Below are 24114 nucleotides of genomic sequence, written 5' to 3' on the forward strand. Positions count from 1 at the left end.
GCCTCTCAGACTTTTGTGTGTTTGGAAGTCTCTTCTAGGGGAGCCTGTTAAAGATGCAGGTTCCAGGGGCACCTGAGTGGCTCAGTGGGTTGAGCGTCTGACTTCCACTTAGGTCATGATCTCACGGTTCGTGAGTTTGAGCCCCGTGTTAGGCTCTGCGCTGACAGCTTGGAGCCTGGAGCCTGCTTCAGATTCTGTGTCTTCTTCTCTCTCTCGGCCTCTCCCCTGCTTGGGCTGTCTCTCTCTCTCTCTCAAATATAAATAAATGTGAAAAAAAAAAAGATACAGATTCCATGACTACACTCCTCACGGGGAGTCCTATCTGGTTATGTAAGGGGAGGCACTCCGGGGCCATTTCCCTGGACTCTGATGACAGGGTCCACCCCTTTGAGGGGCACTGCCTCAGGCCTTGGCTCGCCCAGGCTTTCCCGCCTAGGGGTTGGGACTGAGTGGAAGCTGGTGGATGCTCTCAGTCACGGAGGAGGCTTGGATGGCTGGGGCTGGAACTCCCAGATCTGCCTGGACAGGAGCCCTCTCCCTGTGCTCCCACCCCCCCCCCCACGCCCCACCCCGCCCCTCCCCCGCCAATTCTGAGGGCATCTGGAGGCCTTTCAAACCCGTGGCAGGGTGAGTGGAGACAGGCCTGGCCCCCCGGCTATGGCGGTGCCGGAGTAAGTGGGGAGCTTCATGGCTCACTGTGGGGCTGGGCGTGGAGAAGCTGTGAACTCGCTCCTGTTGGCTTCCAGCATGACATAGGCACAGAGGTACCTTTTATCGGTGGGAAATTATAGATGTTGCCACTTCAAAGGCCTTGGCAGGCAGAGCCCTCTTTGATAGATGACAATATTATTAATGGTGATTTATTGCTGGGGCCATTTTGACAACAGAAACAACCAGTTCCCCCACCTTCTTGGCCTCCTCCCCCCAACACCTTGCTGGTTTTTTGGTTGGCGGGGTTGCGGGGGGGGTGCCGTGGGGGCTACCTCCCCGCATGAGGAGGCTGGGGCATCTGTTTAACGCACACGGTGAGGTATCTGGCTTATTAACTTGTCATCATGTGTCATAAAGTTTAGTGAAACGTTGGCAGATTGTAATCCTAAACAGGGCAATTACCCTATTATTAAAGCAGCTTTCTTTCTTTCTCTCTCTTTATTTTTCTTTCTCCCTCTCTCTCCCCCCGCCCCGCTTCCTGGTTCGGTTTGTTCTTACCTCTGTCTTACTTGCCTGATTAGTCACGGTCAGGAGTCTCCTGCTTTGCAATTATCCCCGAGTAAACCTGGCCTTGGCGAGACACCGCTCACCGGAAAGTAGACTCTGGGAGAGAGAAACACCTTGCTGCTGGCGGCAGCCAGCTAACCTGGGCTCGGGGACAATGAGCTGTCCTAGTCAAGGTAGCTGCAGGGAGGTGGTCGCGAGAAGCAGGCGGTGGTGGGATGGTTTCTGGCTCCCAGGCCTGGGTGGCGTGAGGACAGAGAAGACAGAGCTCGTGGGGGAACCTTAGCTTCCTTTGTCTTCACAGTTTACGTGGGTCTCTCTTCCGAGTGTATCTCTCTTTGCCTTTTACTAGCTCGCTTTTGAATCTGGAACCAGAGGTGGAAAATGGTAAAGGAAGGAAGCAGGGGGGTGGGGGTGGAGGTGGGGGAAAGGGAAGGGGAGGAATCACATGACCTGAGTTGGAGTCCTGGCTGCCACTTATTTGCCAGAAGTTGGGTTTCTTTTCTTTTTTTTTTTTTAAAATTTTTTTTTAATGTTTATTTTTTCTTGACAGAAAGAGAGAGAGAGAGAGAGAGAGCAGGGGAGGGGCAGAGAGAGGGAGACAGAATCCCAAGCAGGCTCCGTGCCATCAGCACAGAGCCTGATGTGGGGCTTGAACCCATGAACCATGAGATCATGACCTGAGCCGAAACCAAGAGTCAGATGCTTAACCAACTGAGCCACCTAGGCGCCCAGACGTTGGGTTTCTAAATCTATAAAATGGGGTGATGATTCTCACCCTGTCCACTTCACACAGTTCTAGAGAGGATCAAATCAGATAATGGATATGAAGGAAGATGGTTAATGGTAAATCGTTTTTTAGATCGGAGGGATTATTTCAAATGTGCCTTGGGAGGGTCAGATTTCATGTGTAATTGAGCCTCGACTCCGGTTATTCCAAAGGGTCGTAAGTGTATCCAGATCTGGTCTCCTGTTTCTCGTTCATTATATTTCTCAAGGTCGTGATGACCTTGATTTCTAAATCTACCTGCAAGGCATTGTTCGCCTCGTGGTCGGAACAATGGGAAGTTTTAGGCATGTTCGTGCCAAATAGCTGCTACATGTACGCCTGCTACCTTAAGGATACAGAACTGAATAGGCTGGAGGCAAAAGTGAGATAATTGAATCGCAGACCTTAGAGATCGGCCAGTTTACTTATCCCATCGTGTAGATTTGGCAACCGAGGCTCTAAGAGGTAGAACAACATTCCTAAAGTCACTGGGTGAACTATAGGCAGAACTAGGACTAGAATTCTTGTGTCTGATGCTAGTCTAGTGCTTTCTCCTCCGGGAAACACACCTTAACAGCTTTGACTCTGGTTGTTCCTTCTTTCCCTTTGTAAGGAGACTTCACCCCTCTCTCAGGTGCTCCCCTCATCAATTGCCTCGCAGGAAAGGATCTTCTAGCAGTCATTTACACGTTAGTATGAATTTAAGCCAATATTTAACTTTCTTGAACGTGTTTGTTTTTGTAGTCTCATCCCTGGTCATGCAGAGCTGGGCTTTGTTCCCTGTCAATAAAGTTTCCAGCACCAAAGAGAAGAGAGGCAATGCATTCTTGAGGCAAGGACTCATGATGCTGATCCCCTGAAATTACACTGGTTGCTTACTCTGCAGGGCAGCAAGGGCTGGGCACTGCTTCCTGAACTGCACTGCTCTGGACCAAGATCTATGTGTTCATATTTCAGAGCGTGTTTTTCAGGACCTGCCAGGGAGTAGGGTTGCATGGATGAATGGAGTCAGGCAGGTTTAAAAACGGAAAACCAGCAGACAGATTTAAAAATGGGAAGGAGCCAGACAGAGTGAAGGTGGTCTCTAAACACACACCTGTCCCTTCTGTTTGTTTTCTGCTTTCTTTCCTGTAGCGGGAGAACACTAGCAGGCCAAGCAGTACTAAGTACGTGAAGTTCCAAGTTTCTGGTGCAGGGAGGGTTTCTGAGCCCTTACTTTGTGCCAGGCACTCTCCTGTGTGCAGAGTGGTGAGGGAAAGTGACGCCACTTAACTCCGTAGAGCTGAAGTTTAGAGTCAGGGCCACAGGCAAGGGACGGGGAGAGATTTTCCTTGTGGAAAATATGCCGGGCCTCCCTGCTTTTGGCCACGAGGAGAGCAACAGTGCTCTCTCCGTAGGTCACCTTGAACCTCTAGTAGAATGTGATGAGATTTAACACTGGTAAATGATTGATGAGACCTTTGCTGGTTGGGCAAAAGGGGCAGAGAGGATTTGGAGATGATCCGAGGTACTGAGCTTGAGGAGAGAGAATGAGAGCCAGAGAAAGTAGAGGCAAAGTCATACTTGTAGGGGAGTAGAATGACTCTGATTTCAGGCGCGCAGACCGCGGTGAGACACATCAGCCACATGCGAATGTCCTGATGGCCTTAGAGAAGGGTCCTGGGAGGAGACAGGAAGCCATGAGAAGAGAGGTTTTATATCCGTGGGGAGGAGAGTTACGGTGGAGCCCCGGGTGGGCAGGTACAGCCGGAACTGGGATGGTGAATGGCACTCGTGTCTTCACTCTGTTCCTTGTTCAGTGGTCATTGGAGGGTTTGCTGAGGTTGACCAGCTGGCCCATCGGTGCTGGCGCACAGAGAGGAGTGGAGGGTGGGGAAGGACCGTGGTGGAGCCATTACTCTTCCCCTCCCCCGAGTCCATGGTAGGACCTAGGGCTTTGTTGGCTGTGTGTGGTCCTGACTCAGACAGACTGGCTCCCACTTCCCTGGGGCTTTGCCAGGGCAAGGCCTCCCTTTGGCCCTCTGAATTCAGAGGGAGAAGACCTGTGGCAATTTCAGATGGCACGAGCTGGTGTATGTCATTAACTGACCATGTGATCTTGGACAATTCACCTCATCTCATCATGACTCATCTAAACGATAGGGGTATCGCACTTGACCTGCTGACCTCGTTGGGGTGTTGTGAAGTAATGGCTAATGAGATAACGGATGGCAGGTGTTTTGTAGACTTTACGGTGATATGAGCAAGTTAGTTCCCATGATGACGACTCTAACTCGGTTATTGAGGCCACTCGGAAGACCACCTCCCTTCATTGAGGAAGCTCCAGGGGCAAATGCTCCTGACCCCTGCCCGGAAGGACCGGATTCCTGGTCTCCAGGGCAGGATGGGCCCCCTTCTTCCAAGGATCGAGAGGGTGAGTGAAGGAAAAGTCCCTGCTTTTGGTGGGGGGGGGGGGGTCTTCTGAGAGCCACACCATGCTCCCCTCCAACTGAGGAGGTTGATGAGTCCTTGTTCTGTGTGGAAGCACCGTGCCTGGCTCCGGGAACAGCCCCAGGGCCACACAGATGTCAAACCGGAAAGGTAGCTCTCTGGCTCTGGTTCTGACCAGCTGTGTCAGCCAGAGCCTGGAGATAAGGGAGATAGGCAGGCGGAGCTCCTTCCTCCGTGAGTTGATAATTGCTGTGCAATAGCAGCTCTGTAATTGCTAAATAAAACTTCTTGTCTCCCCCGTGATAGATTTATGACTGAAATACCTTACCTGACCCAAGCTGATTTCATCTGAGTGTACCTGGGTGTGTGTGGGATGGGGAGGGAGAAGAGGCAGTTGGGAGAAAGTTTCCAGAGGTGCTCAGCGTGTTCTCACCCCCTCCCTTCCCTGAAGTATCATCCAGAAAGCTCTTTCTAGATCTGCCAGAACTTACATATCATGGATCTTGTCCAGAACCTAGCACAGTGTAGACATCTCATGGAATATTTGCCTGCGAGGATGATAATGATGACGATGAAGGCCGTGGCCTGGACAAGTTTAATTTAATTCCATTCAGCAAAGATGCAACCAGTGCCCATTCTTGCCAAGGGCTAGGAAAGCTATTATTATTGTTAGGGGGTGGGGAGGAGGGAAAGGCTTCGAGAATGTAAAGAGACATGACACAAGACCTTTGCTCTAGAAGCTTGAGGGGTCAGGACACACGCGCGCGCGCGCACACACACACACGCGCGCGCGCGCGCGCGCGCGCGCACTGGGAGGGAGGCGGGGCGGGAGGGGGGGGGCGGGGAAGCAGGGACAGAGCATCTAGAGTGGAGCTCCAGGTGTCAGGCACCTGCAGGATCCTTGTTCTGCCACTTACTCTCCAGGGGATCCCGGGTTAGTTTCTCGTCCTTAGGGGTCCTCACTTTCCCCACCTGCAAAATGGAGACCGTGGTGGTGTTCAGCTTCCAAGGCTGATGTCATGGTGAAATGATTGGGCGTATGAGGGTTAGCTCAGTAGACAATGTCACCCACATGGCAACGAAGATGGGGAGCAGGGATCCGCAGACGGAGACAGGCTGGAGGTGACCCAGAGTCAAATGGCTGTCCCTAACGCAGGGCTCTAGGAATGTGGGCTGCACTGTTCTTTTACAATTTTTAAAAATTTAAAATTGGTTCATTTTAATAGGTGATGCACATCCAAGTGGTTTAAAAGTTAAAAGGTATAAAGAAATATGTGTAGAGAAGGAAAATTACTGCTTTCCCAGGCCCCTAATCACTCTGTTCTTTGTCCCAGTGATGCCGGTGATAAATAATATAAATAAATAAAATAATTTTAAATTAAAAAAAAATAAAACAGTGATGATGATAAAAATAGCTAATCCTCATTTGGACTCGCCTTGTGCCCAGCCTTGTTGTATTTATATTAATTCATTTAATTCATATACATATAGATTAACTCCGATTCACATATTCTTATTCATATACATAACATGTTAATTTATTTAATCCTCAAAACAATGCCTTCTAGAGTAAGTACATTATTATCACTACTTCTCAGAACATGTGACATATGATGAAACACTTTTACTCTTTATTTCCCATTTGAAACGTTTATTTACATCTTCCCAACATATAAGGAAAGGTGCCTAAGACGACAATGATAATCAGGGAGAGTAGGGGGTCACGGTGATTTGGGGAGACCTCACTAAGAGGGCCGGGAAGGATGGGGAAGGGTGATGAAGAATATAGCTTGTACTGTACAGCATCTACAGAATACTTCACAAGAGTCTCCCCCCCCCCACAACCCAGCAGCATGAGGTAGGGATTATTACCTTAATTTTTATTATTTTTTAAAAATTTTATTCATTTTATTAATTTTTTTTTTGAGAGAGATGCAAGTAAGCAAGGGGCAGAGAGAGAGAGACAGAGACAGAGAGAGAGGGAGAGGGAGAGAGGGAAAAGTGGGGCTCACCCGATATGGGACTCGAGCTCACCCGATGAGGGGCTCAAACTCACGAACTGTGAGATCATGATCTGAGCTGAAGTTGGATGCTTAACCAACTGAGCCACCCAGGCGCCCCATTACCTTCATTTTTTATAGAGGAGGATAGCAGAACTATTAAGAGCTAAGTGCGATTCGCCCCAAATCTCACAACAAGTCCCAAGCTGGCTCTTAACCCCGTCAAGGGCTGCTGACCCTTAGCCTAGCACTTTTGCCGTTGCAAAATGATGGGATAGGGGACAAGCATGAGCAAATGTGAATGATGGAGGCAGTGTGGAGACCAGAGTGCTGATCAGAAATTCAGGGGAAGGGAGAGTGGGAGAGAGACTGAGGTGGGGCAGGTGGGCCCCGTGGGGCTTCTCTTTAGCTTTAACTTTCTAGAAAGAGAAGGTCAGAGTAGAGATGTTCTGGTCTCTTGTCCTTGGGGGGTAGGGATTCTCCAAATCACAGCCCAATAGGGACCCTAGCAGAAGTACAAGTAGAACTTCTATATACTCTTCTCAGATGGGCCTTGAAAGACTTTGGACTCCTTTTGCAGGGACAGAGAAATGGTTTTCCTTTGTAAAGGATACAGTTGAAGGGACATACTGGGTTAGCATTGGAGAGCAGCGTGGTTAGATCTAATGACCCAATCCCAGGGACAAATGGGGTGGCCCAAGATGCATGCACAGTGATTTCACATCAAAGTCTTCATTTCTGTAGATGGTTATTAAAATCTGTGACCTGTCCTTCCCTTCTTTGGGAAAAAAAAAAAAAAAAGCCAACAACAACATTTCCTGAGACTTGGAGATACAACACGGAGTAATTCAGATCATACAATTGAAGAGATCTTATGAGAAAGTGCCATAATGAGGGGAGCCTGTGTGGCTCAGTCGGTGGAGCATCTGACTTTGGTTCAGGTCACGATCTCACGGCTTGTGAGTTCAAGCTCCACGTCGGGCTCTGCGCTGACAGCTCGGAGCCTGGAGACTCCTTCCAATTCTGTGTCTCCCTCTCTCTCTACCCCTAACCCACTCGCATTCTGTCTCTGTCTCTCTCAAAAATAAATAAACATTAAAAAAAAGTGCCGTAATGAGGGATGGACAGGTGCTGTGTGTGCACATGGGCAGAGCCACCTGATCTAGTCTAGGGGGTCAACAGAGGCTGCTCAGAGGAAGCCATGTTTAAGCTGAGACCTGCAGAGGGAATTAGAGAGAGGGCGTTGGTCAGGGGAAGTAGATGAAAGAATCATCTAAGTGGAGGGAACCTGGGGTGAGATCTGGAAGAAGTTCATCATGGCCGGAGATGCAGGGTACGTGCTCAGTAATTGTCTCTCGAATGGATTAATGAGATGTGGCTGGAAAGGCGGGAGACAACTTGTGCAAGGTCTCAAAGGCCATGGTAAAGTTTTAGCTTTTGTCTGAAGGGCGATAGGGGAAGCCAATCTATACCCCTGTACCGTAGGTGACGCCACTGCAGCCACGTTGGGGCCAGACACTTGGGTTCTTTGGCTTGGGGTTTGGCCAGATGTATAGAATACAAGGTCATTGGATAAAGCCAAGACATGCCAGCTAAGCATGTTGGCAAGAGAGGGTGAAGTGATGGCCATGGGATCTGGGCTAGAAAGAGAAGAAAGTGAAGACAGAAGAAGGCTAATGGGAGAAAGTAGAGTGGATGTGGATTATGATGATGACATTTGTGGGGTCAAAAAGCCAGAGGCTTTGGGAGGGATCGGGGAGAGGGTGGTCAGGAGGATGGCCTGTAAATTAATGACTCCAGGGATGTTGAGCTGGGAAGGAGTGGCTACAGAGGAGTGGGCGTAAAGGTCACTGCAGTGGAGTCAGGGAACAGAGGGGCAGATTGGGGAATGGGTCATCCAACCAGAGATGGAAGTCACTACGGATGGGTGGAGAGACACTGGCATTGGGGCCCGAGACTTCATGGGAGGGAGCATAGGATGTGAAGGACTACAGGACAGTGGTTGACAAGGACAAAGAGGCAAGGAGATACAGGTGCTGGCCCTGGTGGGAGGCGCAGAGATGCATCAGGTCCAGTTCTTATGCCCAGGGGCAATGGCACCTAGTCAGGGGTCACCTGTCTGCCTCATCGGGGGTCACCTGGATAGTCACGGCAGGTTCCAGCCAGACAAGCGATTTGCAGGTTAAAGAGCACTGCTACATCCATTATGGCAGCAAGAGCCACCGGTCAGTGAAGGCTTGCTCTGTGCCAGATGCTTTAAACGTCTGTCTGTAATCCATGCAACAGTCTTGCTGTGTAAATGAAGGTAAGGGGCAGGGGTCTGGGAGTCCTACCGAGCTGGGTTTGAAGTCTCCATGTTGCCGCTCACAGGCTGTGTGACCTTGGGCAAGTCTCTTCACCCCTCATCCGTAAAATGGGGTCAACACCCTCATCAGAGTTGGGATGAGGATTGAGTGGGCTTATTTACGCAAAGCCCTGGGCCCAGATCCGCGTGACTAGGTGCTAGCTGTCATGAATACTGTATAACTGAGGCAGCTGAAGCTCAGAGAGGGTAAGTGATTTGCCCAACGTCACACATCTAAGAAGTGGCAGCATTGAATCAAACCCAAACTCCAAAAAGTACTTCGAGGATGAAGGCGCCCTGTCGTCAACTTCTCAGAAAGACGTACCACATTTACCCGGAGCGAGACTCTGGGTTTGAACCCTGAGGGTCTGCTTCCCTCCTCACCACCCAGCTCCCGCAGGAGGTCTTTAGTTTGACACTAAGACTCTCAGAAACACACTGCCTGTCACACAATCCCTGGTGAAACCGAAGCTCAGAGGAGGTCACTGACTTGTCCTGGGTCACCTGCTAGTAAGTGGTGGCATTGGGGGCTGGGTCTGAGTGATGTTCGCTCCACTGTCATATCTTTCCTGGCTTCTAAGGGAAAAGTGTGGGGCGTGGACCCTGAAATGGTTCCAAGGTGCGTTTGCAAACAAGTGCAGGGGACTCACTTATTCAAAGCTTTGGACTGATTATTAGTTTTAACTTCACAGGGCCAGAGAGTTCAGAGCAGGGCCCCTTAGAGGAGTGGGAAGGGCACCTGGGCCCTGGCAGCCGTGGGCTCCGGCACCAGCTCTGCTCCCTATGAGTTGTGTAGTCCTGCACCAGTCACATCTCTTGATTTCCAAATCTGTAAAATGGGAATGATAATCGCCTTGAGTATCTCATAGGATCGTAGTGAGGCTCAAATTAGATGACGTAAGGAAAAGCGCTTTGAAGATGAAAGCACCCTGTCATCAAGTTCTCAGGAAGATGTACCACATCTACCTGGAGCGAGACTCCGGGTTCGATCCCAGGGGTCTGTCCGCCTCCCTTCTCATCACGCCGCGCACCCGGCTCAGGCTGGCAGTGGTGGCGGCTGAGCCCCCTTTCCTCGCTGTCCAGCTGGGCACCACCTCCCCCTCCAGCCCCTTGGTCCCCAGCTATGAGGTTGTGTGTCGGGGGCTCAGCCAGGTGGGGGCACAGAAGCTCTGATTCACTGGGCCAGTGGTGAGCGAGCGGCCTTCCCCCCCCCCCCCCCAACCCGCATGCCCCTCGGCACTGGGGAGGCTTCTGCAGAAGTATGAGAGGTGCCCACGTGCTCCTCTGAGGAGACTAGTCCGCTCGTGAACCTGGAGATGAGACCGGCTATGTCACGATCACCTTTGGGACCTGCCCTGTCTCTCACCACCCCAGCCCTGGGGAGCTGAGTGATAGAGCTTTGTCAGACTCTGCGCGGAGACCGGAGCCTTCTCGCTGGAGCTGGTGGAGCAAAGGGAAGTGCTTGCTGGGTCCTTGGGGGCAGGAACACATGTACTTTCCTGTCCCCTTCAGAAGAGTCTGGCCCTGGTTCTCGGGGAGTTGACAGGCATCTCATCTTGCTTCCATTGAGGTGTGTCTTTTCTGGTATACACTGTTCCCCCTGCTCTTTCCTCTGTCTTCTGTTGAGGAGCTGGACACCTACGACAGACATGGAAATGGAAGGGGGCAGGTGGAGGAAGGAAGCTGAACTCCTTTGAGCACCTACTATATGTGCCAGTTCCAGACAAAATTTCACCAGTTCCAGCAAATTGTGAGGGGGAATCATTGTCTTGGAATCTGAAAACGTTCAAGGGAATGGAAAGGGAGGGGAAACCAGAAACCATCTAGTCTATTCTCCTCTTACTGATAAGGAAGGACTTGCCCAAGGTCCCCGAGCTTTGTAACGTTTCTTCTTTCTAGGCAGGCAGTGGTCCTATAACGATCCTCCTTTGTAGACGAAAGTGTTTGATGATTCACCTGCCTCACTTGGGATGACTGTGTCCTTCCTCACTGGGAAGGTTGGGGAACCTTCCAGCGAAGGGGGGACTTTACCTGGTCTTACGGGATAAATTGTGTCCCCCACAGATTCATATGTGGAAATCCTAACCCTTGGTACCTCAGCATGTGACTGTATTTGGAGATACGGTCTTTAATGAGGTCATTAAAATAAGGTCATTAGGGCGGGCCCCAATCCAATATGATGGGTGTCCTTTTTTTTAAATTTAAATTTTATTTTTAAAATTTACATCCAGATTAGTGAGCATATAGTGCAACAATGATTTCAGGAGTAGATTCCTTACTGCCCCGTACCCATTTAGCCCATTCCCCCTCCCACAACCCCTCCAGTAACCCTCTGTTTGTTCTCCATATTGAAGAGTCTCATGTTTTGTCCCCCTCCCTGTTTTTATATTATTTTTGCTTCCCTTCCCTTGTGTTCATCTGTTCTGTGTCTTAAAGTCCTCATGTGAGTGAAGTCATATGATTTTTGTCTTTCTCTGACTGACTAATTTCACTTAGCATAATACCCTCCAGTTCCATCCACGTAGTTGTAAATGGCAAGATTTCATTCTCTTTGATTGCCAAGTAATACTCCCTTGTATATATCTACCACATCTTCTTTATCCATTCATCCATCAATGGACATTTGGGCTCTTTCCATTCTTTGGCTATCGTTGATAGTGCTGCTATAAACATGGGGGTGCATGTGTCCCTTCGAAACAGCACACCTGTATCCCGTGGATAAATACCTAGTAGTGCAAATGCTGGGTCGTAGGGTAGTTCTATTTTTAATTTTTTGAGGAACCTCCAGACTGTCTTCCAGAGTGGCTGCACCAGTTTGCATTTGATGCGTGTCCTTCTAAGAAGAGGAAATTTGGTCACAGATGGGCACACAGGGACCATGTGAAGACACAGAGAGAAGACACCATCTACAAGCTGAGGATAGAGGCCTTGCAAGAAACAACCGTGCCAACACTTTGGTCCTGAACTTGTAGCCTCCAGACCTCTGAGACAACACCTTCTCATTGTGAGAGCCCCCCAGACTATGGTGCATTGTTATGGAGGCCCTGGCCAACAGATACCCCTGGGCTCTTCTACAGTCAGCGGGCTCAGGAGTGGCTCCAGTCAGGAAGACCTACCTGAGGTCAGGTAGGGGGTGAAAAATTCCCAGGCAGGCCCCGAGGGAGCAGTTTTCAGGTAACAGAAGGGCCAGCATGGCTTCTCAAATCCCTGCCATGAGAGCCATCCATGGGCCATCCAATGTGTCAATGGGACCTGGAATGAGTGAGACAGACTTAGTACCAAGAAACCTGGGCTCTATAGATGCCCAGTCCTTCCCGTTGTGGGATCTTATGTGAATTCCTTCACTTCTCTGAGTCTTAGTTTCCTCATCTGTGGCATGGAGAGAATAATTACTTCACAGGCTGTGGTGCTGATCACACGAGAAAACGTGTAGCGCTTTGCCCGAGTTAGTGATGCTGATGAAGGTGATATTGCTTTCTCTCCCCTCGGAGGGTGTTGGTGCTCCTCAGTGAGGAGACATCTCCAGCCCAGTCACGTCTCAGGCGGACAGAAAAGCACCTGTGCATCTGTGTCCATTTCTCCGAGTCTTAATCTTTCTAAATGATAAATACAATAATGCATTTTGTAGAAAAATTAGAAAGTGCTTTTGTTTTCTACCATTTCCACCATTGTCAATGCTGAATGTGTATACCCTCCCAGCTTCCTTGTGTGTTTGCTTTTTTTCACAGAAATGAAATCCTAGGCGCCTGGGTGGCTCAGTCGGTGAAGCGTCCGGCTTTAGCTCAGGTCATGGTCTCACGGGTTGTGGGTTCCAGCTTCGCGTTGCGCTCTGTGCTGACAGCCTGCTTCGGATTCTGTGTCTCCCTCTCTTTCTGCCCCTCCTCTGCTTGTGCTCTCTCTCTTTCTCTCTCTCTCTCAAAAATAAACATTAAAAAATTTTTTTAAAAATGAAGTCCTGTTGTGCATAATATCTTATAACCTATTTTGAAAATAACATTTCACAAGCATCTTTCTGTATTGACTCGGATTCATCTCCGTCATCACGTTTTAGTCAGGACTGCTATCCAACAGGCAGCTCTCGCACCCCTAAACGTGTAGAAGGGGAGCTGTTCCTTGGGAAATGACTTCTCTCTGCCCAGGGTATGTTTTCAGGTGTGTGGACCCCTGGGTCTCCACGGAGGCAGGTGAGGTTTGGAGAGCACAGACCTTGGAGTCCATAGGGCAGGAGATCAGCCGCAGCTCTGCCCTGTACAAGCTGTAAACAGGGAAGGAAAGGGCCCTGGGCCAGCCGCTCCCCATTTCCGGCCTCCATAAAGGATTAATGGCATGGTGTAAATGAAAGAGCTTTGTAAACTGGCAGCGATTATTAATACAAACTCACGGATGAACAAAGGCTATTTTGTTGCCTTTGCAGGAGAAAATCCAATGTCTCGAGAGTCATAAAACACCATGAAAGAATGAGTCTGGCCTGTAGGAAGGAAGAGAGCTTGAGCAGGAAAGATCATCTTTTAGTTTTGAGAAATGATTTGGACTTTGAGAACAGACTTCTTGGTAAATGAAGAGGTGGGGAAGCTCGATTTGGAAGTAGAGAAAAAAATGATCCATTTGAAGGAAGTCAGAAACAAGGGTTCCCAACAAACAGTTAATAGTGATGGTGATGAGGATGATGAGGGCTGACACACAGAGCATATATTGTGTGTCAGACACTGCTGAGATCCTCTGAACACCCCTAGGAAGTAAATACTACCGTCATTCCCGTTTTATAGATGAGGACACAGAGGCACAGAAAGATTAAGTTACTCGCCTGAGGTCACCCAGCTGGTGAAGTGGGGGGAGCCAGCATCTGAGCCCAAGGCCAAGGCCACGTGTTTCTTTAGACTGAACCCACCTGGGACCAGGTAGGCAGGGATGCAGAGCGAGAACACTCTAGACAGATGGAATTGAAGGCGTGAACGTTGAATCTATTTGTCGTTGTCTATTTGGAAGACAACTTGCCGTGAGTCGTTTCGTGAGTGTTCGAGGAGACCAGCTGGAAGGCATTTTGGTCTGTGACAGCCTGGGAAGTGGAGGGTAAGGAAATAAGGGAGGTGCCTGTCTTCATTATTTCTTCCAGGGCCCCAGGGAGGTGACCAGTGGGAGGGAGTTGTCCGCTGGGTTGCTGAGCCATGACATTCTTGACCACCGGCCTCCACCATGAGGAACTAGGATTGGTGAGAACTTCCCTGTGGTTTAAGATGGCTCCTAGGTCGGGGACCTCCTGTGGGTGTACCTTTGGTTGGTGTCTCTAGGGTGCCCTAGGAGTTATAGACTTTTCTTTCTCCTGCTCTCCTGCCTATGCTGTTTCCCTCTCAAGCATGAGCTGGTGAGGCAGCCTGGAAGATGTGGGTGGAAGGGATTTAGAGTCACCTCTCCATGGGGATGATGGAGGGCCCCCAGGAGTTGCCCTGAGACCCTGGAGAAGTTTGGAGAAAATCCTGCATTCCTTCCTTTGCAGTATCAACAGGGAACGGAGCAGCCATTGTTGGGGGGCTGGTCATTCTGTTCCTGCTGCTGTCGAAAGCCACCCTCAGAGGCTGACAAGTGAAGGGTGCACTCCTGCTGGTAGTGGTCAGGCAAGACTGGCCAGAGTGTGCATGCTTATCCGAATCAGCTGGGTAGGCTAGGCAAAAGCAGGGTCCCGAAGCCCTCCCTGCAGCCTCTGAGCGCCTTTATAACGCTCCTATAATGGCGCTGATGCCCTGGGGTCACCGTGCCTCGCCTGGGAGGTCAGCAGCAGGATAGAATGTGCTGGAAGCTGGGGGGAGGCCCCAGCATTGGGAAACCAGCAGAGTGCCCGAGTGGTTGTGAGGAGTGAATTTGTAGACTTAGTCCATAATGTGCCATGTGATGTGACGGGTGCCAGGGACCGAGTTCACCAACCCATGCTCCATGCCGGCACTCAGAGCGCTCAACGTGCGGTTCGGGAGTTGACGAGGAGGCGGATAGGTTACCATCCCGAGCGCTAAGTGACTGCTGGAGACCAAGGAGGGTGCTGGGTGCATCCTCACAGACAGTGAATCCCTGTGCAGAAAGCTCTACCCCTTTCCACTGGGATCTCCTTTCAGGGAACTGTCCCTTCCCTGTGTGTTTGACAACCTAGTTTTTAAACCAACAAGTGTATCACGAACATCTGTCCACATTGATCCAAATGCACCTCCATCGCCATTTTTTTTAGTTAAGACTCCATCGTGACGGGCAGTTCTCAAGACCCCTAAATGTGTGAGAAAGGAAGGGTTCACTAGGGAATGATTTCTTGTCTCTCTGTGCGCCTGTGCGTGTGCACGTGCGGGCACGCCCACGCGTGCACACACAAACTTCTAAAACTTACATTCTCTGTGGCTCTACGTGTATTGTTTAAAAGGATTTAGTTTGGAAAATTTCAAACATACACACCATTAGGGAGGAAAGCAGAGTGAATCCCTCTGCCGTACTCATCTCCCAGCATCTACGACCAACAACATTTTGCCAAATTTTGTTTCCTCCTTCTCCCCCAGGTGTTGTCAAAAACCTGTCACGATTCCCTGCGTGTCGTCAGTGCTTTAGAGAGCATCGTCTCACCCCGTCCTTACAAAGCAGTCCTGCTGAGTTAAGCAGAAGGGTTATCAGTATCTTCATTTCAGGGAGAGAAAAGCAAGGCTCAGAGAAGTTAAAGAAGTTTTCCAAGGTCCCACGGCTCGTGAGTGGCTAGACAGCCAGACAACCCAGGCCTCCTGATGCTTGTTCCCTCTTACCCGATCATTCCAAGTGCATTTTAGGATGCAGACAGGGAAGGGTGGGGTAGCTCAGTTGCAGGGGGATCCCTGGGACTCTTAGCCTACAAGGTTGCCTGTCTAAGGCCTCCTTTTTAACCTTGTCTCACTCTGCTGGTTTGAGGGGCTGGGGCGGGAGGGGGGCAAATTAAGCTCTCTCAGGTTTTTCATCGGTGGCTTCCTTGGATCATGGCTGCAGGATGTTTATAAAACTCTGAATCAATTTGAGGCGCAGAGATTTTCAATCAGGGAGGCAGATTGTGCTGATAGGGTCAAAAGGCCTGTCGCCAGCGAGGATCATAGCATCTGACGTATTAATTTGAGCTGTCAGAACCAATATGTGTGACAGAGGCTTGGAGGCCCAGGTCCTGTTTCTGAAAAAAGAGTGGGAAAAGGGGAAAAAAAAAAAACGGGGGAGAAATACCGCACCCCCCCCCCACGTCCAACTAACATTTCACAGGTTCCTGTCGAATCAGCCCCACCAGCATGTGACCAGTGTGCCCTCCATTCCTTGGGGGGGGGCAGAGAAAGCGGGAGGACCAGAGCCTTCTCTGCAGGGGATGCCGGATGCGCCCCAGCGACTAGGGCCCTGTTGCCCCGTGGGTAAACTTTACACAAACACCCACTCTCTGCCTCTTGCTTTGCCCCTCCATACCATTTGAGTCCCAAAGCTCCCTTGCTGGCAGAGGAGGCCCCCCTGGGCCTTGGCAGGAAGTATGTTTGTTACTGAGAACCTTTGATATCTGGCATGGGAACCGTCCAGGGCTGGAGTGGACTTCTGGCAGGAAATCACCACGGATCCTGCCCGGCCCGAGGGTCACACACAGCACACCTCCTGCCCGGTGCCCTTCCCACCTCTTTCCAGTTCTCCACGCCCCCCTCAGACCCCACGCTCCTGAGCCTCAATTCCTTTCAGGCTGCTTTGGACAACCCCACCGTTCCCTCAAGACCCTATACCTTCCCTTACTGGGATCTGGTTGCTGATGCTCTTAAGTCAACCTGCATGAACGCATGGTCTGTGAGGGTCATGGGCACACACCGGGTTCCCAGGGACTCCATCTTGTCAGCTTCCACGTGTCAGGCAGGGGGGACCCGGAAAAGCCCAGCACTGTCCATGCTTCTTACACCAAGTAATCATGAAGGTATGGGAACATATAATATTGCGCCCCAGACATAGAAGCTTCGTTTCTGGGAGCCCCTGGGCGCTGCTGGGTTGTGACTGGGTTGGTGATCTATGTGACGGAAAGGAAGAGCTATTTTTCATCCAACGGAAACAATTCATACTTACAAAATTAGGCACAGCAGAGATCCAGCACTCTCGAGAGGTGGACAATATCCTTATAGTAACATATGAGCAAGCGTGCACAGGGGTCGGAGTAACTTGCAGGTTGCTGAAGTCCCCCTGGGGCCCTGGGAAGAGGCAGGAGGGAGATTCATATTTTTGTTTGTGTGGTTCCAAGGCTCATGCTTCCCTGGGGCCCGTCTCTGTACTGTGGGCTAGGGGATAGAAGGTGATGGAAGGTGAAAAGAAGGGATGGAAGAAGAAGGGGATTTTCTGGGCCGTGGTGGATGGCTTCCTCCGGGACACAGAAGCTGACCCTAGCGCTCCTTCATAGCCTGGCCGCCCCTCTCAGAGTCCACTTGTTGGATGGCCACGTCTTTCCTCCAGCCACTCTCTGCCCCATCCCCAAACCAGTGGAGAACCTGGTTTAACAAAAATCTTTTAGATATTTATTTATTTTTGAGAGAGAGACACTGGGTGCGAGCAGGGGAGGGTCAGAGAGAGAGGGAGACACAGAATCTGAAGCAGGCTCCAGGCTCTGAGCTGTCAGCACAGAGCCCGACACGGAGCTCGAACTCACCGCGAGATCATGACCTGAGCTGAAGTCGGACGCTCAACCGACTGAGCCACCCAGGTGCCCCGAGAAACTGGTTTTAAATACTCAAGGTTTTGGGACGCCTGGGTGGCTCAGCCGGTTAAGCGTCTGGTCCTTGGTTTTAGCTCAGGTCATGATTTCACAGTTCCTGTGATCGAGCCCCTCATCGGGCTCTGGGCTGACAGTGTGGAACTTCCTTGGGATACTCTCTCTCCTCTCTCTCTCTCTCTCTCTCTGCCCCTCCCCTGCTTGCCCTGTCTCCATTTCTCTCAAAATAAATAAACACACATTTTTAATAAAAAAAAAAAACAAACGACATTTTCTTCCTCACAACATTTTGTGCTGTGCAAAGGATACAGAACTTTGAGGAAAAAAGCCCCTAAGAAGTCTTGCTTGAGTTGTGTGCAAGAACGGTGGAAGGCCTTGCTCTGACGGGGGCTGAAGGTTTGAAGGGAAGGAGAGTGGGGAGCAGGGCTTGGCAGCCCCCCACTCCTCCCCATCCCCTCCCCGAGGCAAGGTCTGTCTGCTTGGCTGGAAGGTCTAGCAGAGATGGGGCATAGTTTCTTTGTCTTCTTATCTTCTCTGGATCAGGATTTTTCTCCACCCACAATGTTCAAATCAAAACAAATCATGGAAAGGGGGGGGGTGAGGGGAGAGGGGGAGGCAGGGAGGGTTCGGAGTTTTAGCCAACGGAAACGAGGTTACTCATTGAGATGATGAAAATCGTCTAAAATAGACCATTGGGTGGTCGCACAGATCTGTGAAGATGCTAAAAACCATCGAATTTTATATTGTAGGTGGGTGAAATGTATGGCACATGAATTACACCTCAATACAGATGTTAAAATGAGGGGAAAACCAGAATACTCCCTTCCGGGGCCTGGACTTGGAGGGGCGTGACGGGGTCCCAGCAGTGGGACCGCCCACAGAAGCCACAAGGCAGTGAAGAGGCTGGAAAGGCCTTGGCATCTCTAAACCCAGCCCCGCACACGTCCAGGGCCTGCGGTGAAGTTAGATGTCTGTGGCGTTCTGGTTCGCAGGATATGACAGCTGGAAGATGCTAGAGGTCAGATGCAGAAACTGAGGCCCAGGAAGGGGGCTGGCCTGTCCACAGAGCACAGTAGTTAGAGTCAAATCTGGGAGCAGAGCCCTGTCTCCTGATGCTCCTTCTAGTATCCTTCCACTGAAGAAAAACTGAACTATGTGCTGGGCCTCACTTGTAAACAGTCAGTCCTTACAGAGTATACAGCATGGTGGGGTGGGGGAGGGGTGGTCAATAAGCCATTACATTGAGCTTTGAGGCTTTATGATAGAGGAGGCTCTCATTGGACCGAAGGAGGGTTAATACACATGGAAGGGTGTGTGTGTGTGTGTGTGTGTGTGTGTCCAATCAAGGATGGGTGGTCAGATCTGAGGGCTGCGTGATGAGTATGCGTCAGGTGCACGGGAGGAGGGCAGGCTTCCAGCAGAGAGTCCAAAGGAGAGGGCCACGTTGGAACATTCGTGGCATTAAGAAGACGTTCAGCACAATCACCGAAGACTGTTCGGGGAGCGAGCGGAGAATGTGGAGAAATAAAACCACACACCTGGACTAGATTCGGTAGGACCTTCTAAAACTCCCGAAGGTGTTTGGGCTTTATTTTAAGACGAACGGGGAGCCATTGATGAGTTTTCTGCAAGTTATCCTGGCATCCAAATGGTGCCAAGGAAACTCTCCTGGGGTCCAACAGTCCCGAAGCCCTTCGGTTAGCTTCATGACCGCTCTCTTACTGAGCATGTACCGCAGGGCTGGCTCTGGGCTAAAGTGAGTATTTGACACCGAGGAACTCACTTGATCTCCAGAACAATCCAATAAAATATTAACCATTCACACTCACACAATAGCTGACACTTTAAGTGAGCACCAACTATGTGCCGGCCACGTTCTAAGGACATTACATCTACTCACCAACTTAGTCCTCATGCCCGTTCCAGTATCCTTAGATAGATACTAGATACCGGATACTAGAACCTTAGATCAGGCATCACCTGCTCCATTTCTCTGAGCCCCATAATAAGAAAACTAAAAGAAAGATGTAAAATTTAAAGAACAATAAAACGTTTCCCCCTGACTGTTAAATTCCTTTCCCTCTCCCCCCTCCAAACAAACAATCCTCCCAAGCCCAAGGCGGGCACCTCCTGGTCCAGGAAGGAGGGGAAGAGGCCAGAACATCACACAAGAGGTGCAGGTGACACTTCTGGTGGGAGGGTGCGGTAGGCAGAATTCCGAAATGGCCCCTATGACCTTTGCCCCCTGGTGCTACTGTCTTGACTTTGTTACCGGTCACGGCAAAGGAGATTTTGCGGATGTGGTTGAGGTTCCTAATCAGATGACCTTAAAATTGGGAGACTCTCCGGTGTTGGGCTTTAATGGTAGAGAATTTTCTCCAAGTGGTGGTCAAAGAAGACGTCAAAGGGATTGAGGCGTGAGAGGAAGCTGAGGCCAGAGGGGACCTCTGTTGATGAGTTTTTTAATCTTGTTATTCATTCTGCATTTTTGCTTGTCATTCTTCTAGAAAGGAGTGCTTTCCTTCAACACTATTCGGTTAGCTTCACGTAGAGTTTATACAGGAAAGGCGGTGTAAATGTTTGATTCTTTCCCCTTATTTATCAAGTTTCAAGGAAATTTTATACACCATGGTACCAATCAAAGTGCCGAAGTCCCGGGAATGGATAGATCACGGAGGGCTAGAGCCAAACTTTGAACCCTAACTTCTGATGGTCTGGCTGGTGGGCTTAACTACGGTATCTGATTGCTTCCTAGAAAAGAAGGACAATGGTCTTGGGATAACCTTAAGTTAATCAGGCAAAACATAGGGGCTCCCGGGTGGCTCAGTTGGTTAGGCGTCTGACTTCGGCTCAGGTCATGATCTCACAGTTCATGAGGTTGAGCCCCGCATTGGGCTCTCTGCTGTCAGCACGGATTCTGCTTCAGATCTTCTGTCCACCCCTCTCTCTGCCCCTCCCCCTCTCTTAAGAATAAACAAACGTTAAAAAAAATCAGGCAAAATATAAAAACATATCTCTATGAATCCATTTGTAAAGGCATAGAGAAAGGTGGAGGAAAACATGCCACGATATTTACAGCAGTTGCCCCTGAAAAGATTAAGAACAAGAAACATCCAGACCAAGCAGCACACGTTTCCTGTTTGTAGAAGTCCTTGCTGTCTTTGTCCCTGAATGCTGGCAAGGGTCACGTCGGGGAGCTTGGAAGCATCTTTCTCTAAGGAGTGAGGGGACGTAGCACCATCCCTCCCTTCAAGGTTTCCTTTACACTGTCTGTGGCGAATCCTACGATGTGGTTTGGGGGAAGGGTGCCTGCTGTGGAGTCAGATTATTTAGGCTCATGTCTGTGCTTAGTCACTTCCTAGCTGTGTGATCGTGGACAAGTTGCTTAACCTCTTTGTGCCTCAGTGCGCTCCCCTCTGAAGCGGGCAGAGTCGCAGTACTGACCTCACAGGGTTTCAGAGGATTAAATGAGCTAATGCAAGGAGGACGCTGGGCTTTATAAATACTCACCACATTCTCATTATTCTTGTGCAGGCGGGCTGGAAGAATCACTGGCTCTGGATGGTTGTGCAGTTACGAGAGTGTAAGGGGGGGACCTCTTCCCCAGGTGCTTGCGGAGATTATAGCCAAGCCCAGGCACTGCCTCCTTGACACGCATTTTTTCCTTCATCCAATTTACCTTGGCACGAAAGGATAATTCATCGGTATGTCCACATCCTGGTCCTCGGCATAAATCTTCCCCACTTGCACATGTGGCGACAGCTCCCCAGGTCTCCTGGACTTTCTTCCCTGAGTTTCCCATTAATGTCGTCTACACGAAGAAAGGCCTGGTGTGCCTGCCTTTCCCCGAAGCCATCCTTCTTTGCACAAGAGCGCGTGAGGGTGAGGGGTGGGGGCCTGAAGAAGAGGGAGGTGGGAGAAAGACCATCCTGGACAGGACGTGACCTTGGGGTCCAGGGTTGGGGGCTTTAACAGCAGCCTGGCCTAGAAACGCCCAGGCCGGCCATCTCCCAGCAAGGCTCGCTCCGGACCGGCACTGCTCTGCCAGGCAATCGGGGGAAGGCAGGTGGAACAGGAAACCGGTTTGGGCTCTGGCGGGTGGGAGGGGTTGGGGAGGAGGGGAATGGTTATTTGTGAGGCGGGGTCTTGGTTTGATTTTCTCCTCAAGTACCACGTTTTCTTTCCCTTCTGCCAAGCAAGCGCATGCCGCTTGGTGATCGCCAGCCATTCCGGGCTCTAGCGATGCATCTGATGGCCTTGCGTAAACAACTCGCTCCTTTGGGTCCTGCTGAAGCCCAGATCCTTAGCGGGGATCCCCAGGAGTGAGGACAACCATTCTATTTCTTTCCCAAATGTGTGGACTTTGGGTCAGAAGCCTCTGTAGAAAGGACAAGAAGGGAACAGAGTTCTTCATTTTGGGGCACTGCTCAAGGTGTATCAGGAATGTAAATGAAGTTTTCTTGTTCACTCCATTCGTTCATTGGAAGCATATTTATTGATTCTTTTATATAGTGCTTTTCAACCTTTTTTTTTTTTTTTAAACAGCAGAACCCCTGCCTCTTTAATAAAATCTTTGTGAAACCCAATATATAAGGGTCTGAACTGCAATTCAGAGAGATTCAGTGATTTGCCTGAGGGATCTGAGCTAGTTAATGGGGAGGCTGGGTGGTATCCAGACATTCTCATTTCTAACCCCTGGGTCAAATATGCCCTGGTTATTTGGGGCATTTATGGAGAAGTACAGGCAGTCTTGAACTTACAAATGAGTTCTGTTCCGAAAGTTCATCTGCAAGTCAGTTGTCTGGTACTTGGAATGTATTTTCCTATAGAAACAGAGGTACGGGTGGTGGCTAGGTTCCCAGACCAGCCCACAAAAGCCCATTTAATCCACAGTGTGTTGGAATTCTAGAACTAATGGTTCTCTATCAGGAGCTTTGTGCTCCTAACAGTACTCCTTGAGTACTTACTGCCGACGGGACAGCGAGACCTCGCCTATGGGGAATGTGGCCGTCTATCGGTCCCACCCGTGGCGAACGCAGTACAGAACTAGCAAGGGGACAAAAATGGCCTGTGCATATTTAGAATAGACACAGTCAATTTTCCTTGCCCCAAGAGAACATGCTCTGGTTTATTTTGTTTTCTGCCATCTCCCCAGCCATATAGTGGCCCCTAGTAATTGCTGGAGAAATCACTGTTAAATGAATAAATGCGCTACAGTTTCATAGGTTTCTCAAAAAACAGACCCTTAGTCCCTCACTTGGAATCTAGTCAGCATTATTTAACACACAGTTCCAGCAAGCCTGGTTATGTTGTTTCCCAGGCCACTGTGTTCAGAAACAGCAAGGTAAAGACTGATCTAGAAGCATCTCACCAACAGCAGTAGGAGGTGACCACCGCCAAGGGTGGAGGAGAAAAGCTATCAAAAGCTGATACATGAACTCCAAAAGCATAACAATCTGGGTCATTTAGCTCAGGAACCCTGGGAGTCATTACTGTATGATAAGCCTTAATGAATGCTCTATAATTTATCATCCCTATTTAAGGATGTAGGATAGTATGTGTGCAAACTATAGAAAGCTGAATAGAAAAGTTATGTTTCTTAAAGCAATAGACTCCTCTGTTATCTGGAAAACCATTCTAGATTATAGAGTGAGGATCCTGTAGTGGCTATTTGGGGCTTTAGCGGCTCTCTTGGTCTTTTCTTACTGCACATATAAGCGTATAACAAATGAGGAAATTTCGCCTTCAAAGCAAAAAAAGAAACTACAAGTGACACGTTAGCCACTGTGGACAGCAGCACATCACACGTGGCCCAGTGGGGCCTTTTGGGAGCCAGACAGGGAAGAAAATGCAGGCAGTGATGGTTACCTCCGCGGAGTGGACACCTTTGGGGGGGTTTGGCATGAAGACAGAGCGTGGGCTTCAGAGTAAGACAGACCTGCCCTCAACTGTGGGCTGCTCACTCACCAGAGGTGTTAGCTTGGACAGGTCATTAACCACTCTGAGCCCTAGTTTTCTCTGCCTCCGAAAGGTACAGAGTTGTGAGGTTCAACTTAAAGTGTATTTAAAGCCCCTAGTGTGGTGTTGTTATATAAAAGATATTCAACAGGGGTGCCTGGGTGGCTCAGTTGGTTAAGCATCTAACTTTGGCTCAGGTCACGATCCCACTGTTCGTGAGTTCGAGCCCCACGTTGGGCTCTGGGCTGACAGCTCAGAACCTGGAGCTGCTTTGGATTCTGTGTCTCCCTCTCTCTCTGTCCCTCTCTTCTGTCCCTCCCTGCTTGCACTCTGTCTCTCTGTCTCTCTCTCTCAAAAATAAATAAAAAAAAAAAAGATATTCAACAAATATAATTGCCTTTCTATTTCCAGGGGATGCCCTCTTCTCCCTTCTGTTGTTGGGTTTGAGTGTTGAACGGTGTGTGTGTGTGTGTGTGTGTGCGCGCGCATGTGTGTGTGAATGTGTGTGAGTGTGTGTAAATGGGTGAATGTGTGTGTGTAAAAAGTGTGTGTGAATGTGTGTGTGTGCATCTATGTGTCTATGAGTGTGACTTGCTCACTCAACGACTCTTCTCTCCACCATTTTTCCTCATTTCCTGCCCTGCCCCATGTCCGGGTGGACCACTGGGCAGATGGGTTTCATCTA

This window comes from Lynx canadensis, chromosome B1, assembly GCF_007474595.2.
Source record: "Lynx canadensis isolate LIC74 chromosome B1, mLynCan4.pri.v2, whole genome shotgun sequence".
NCBI lineage: Eukaryota > Metazoa > Chordata > Mammalia > Carnivora > Felidae > Lynx > Lynx canadensis.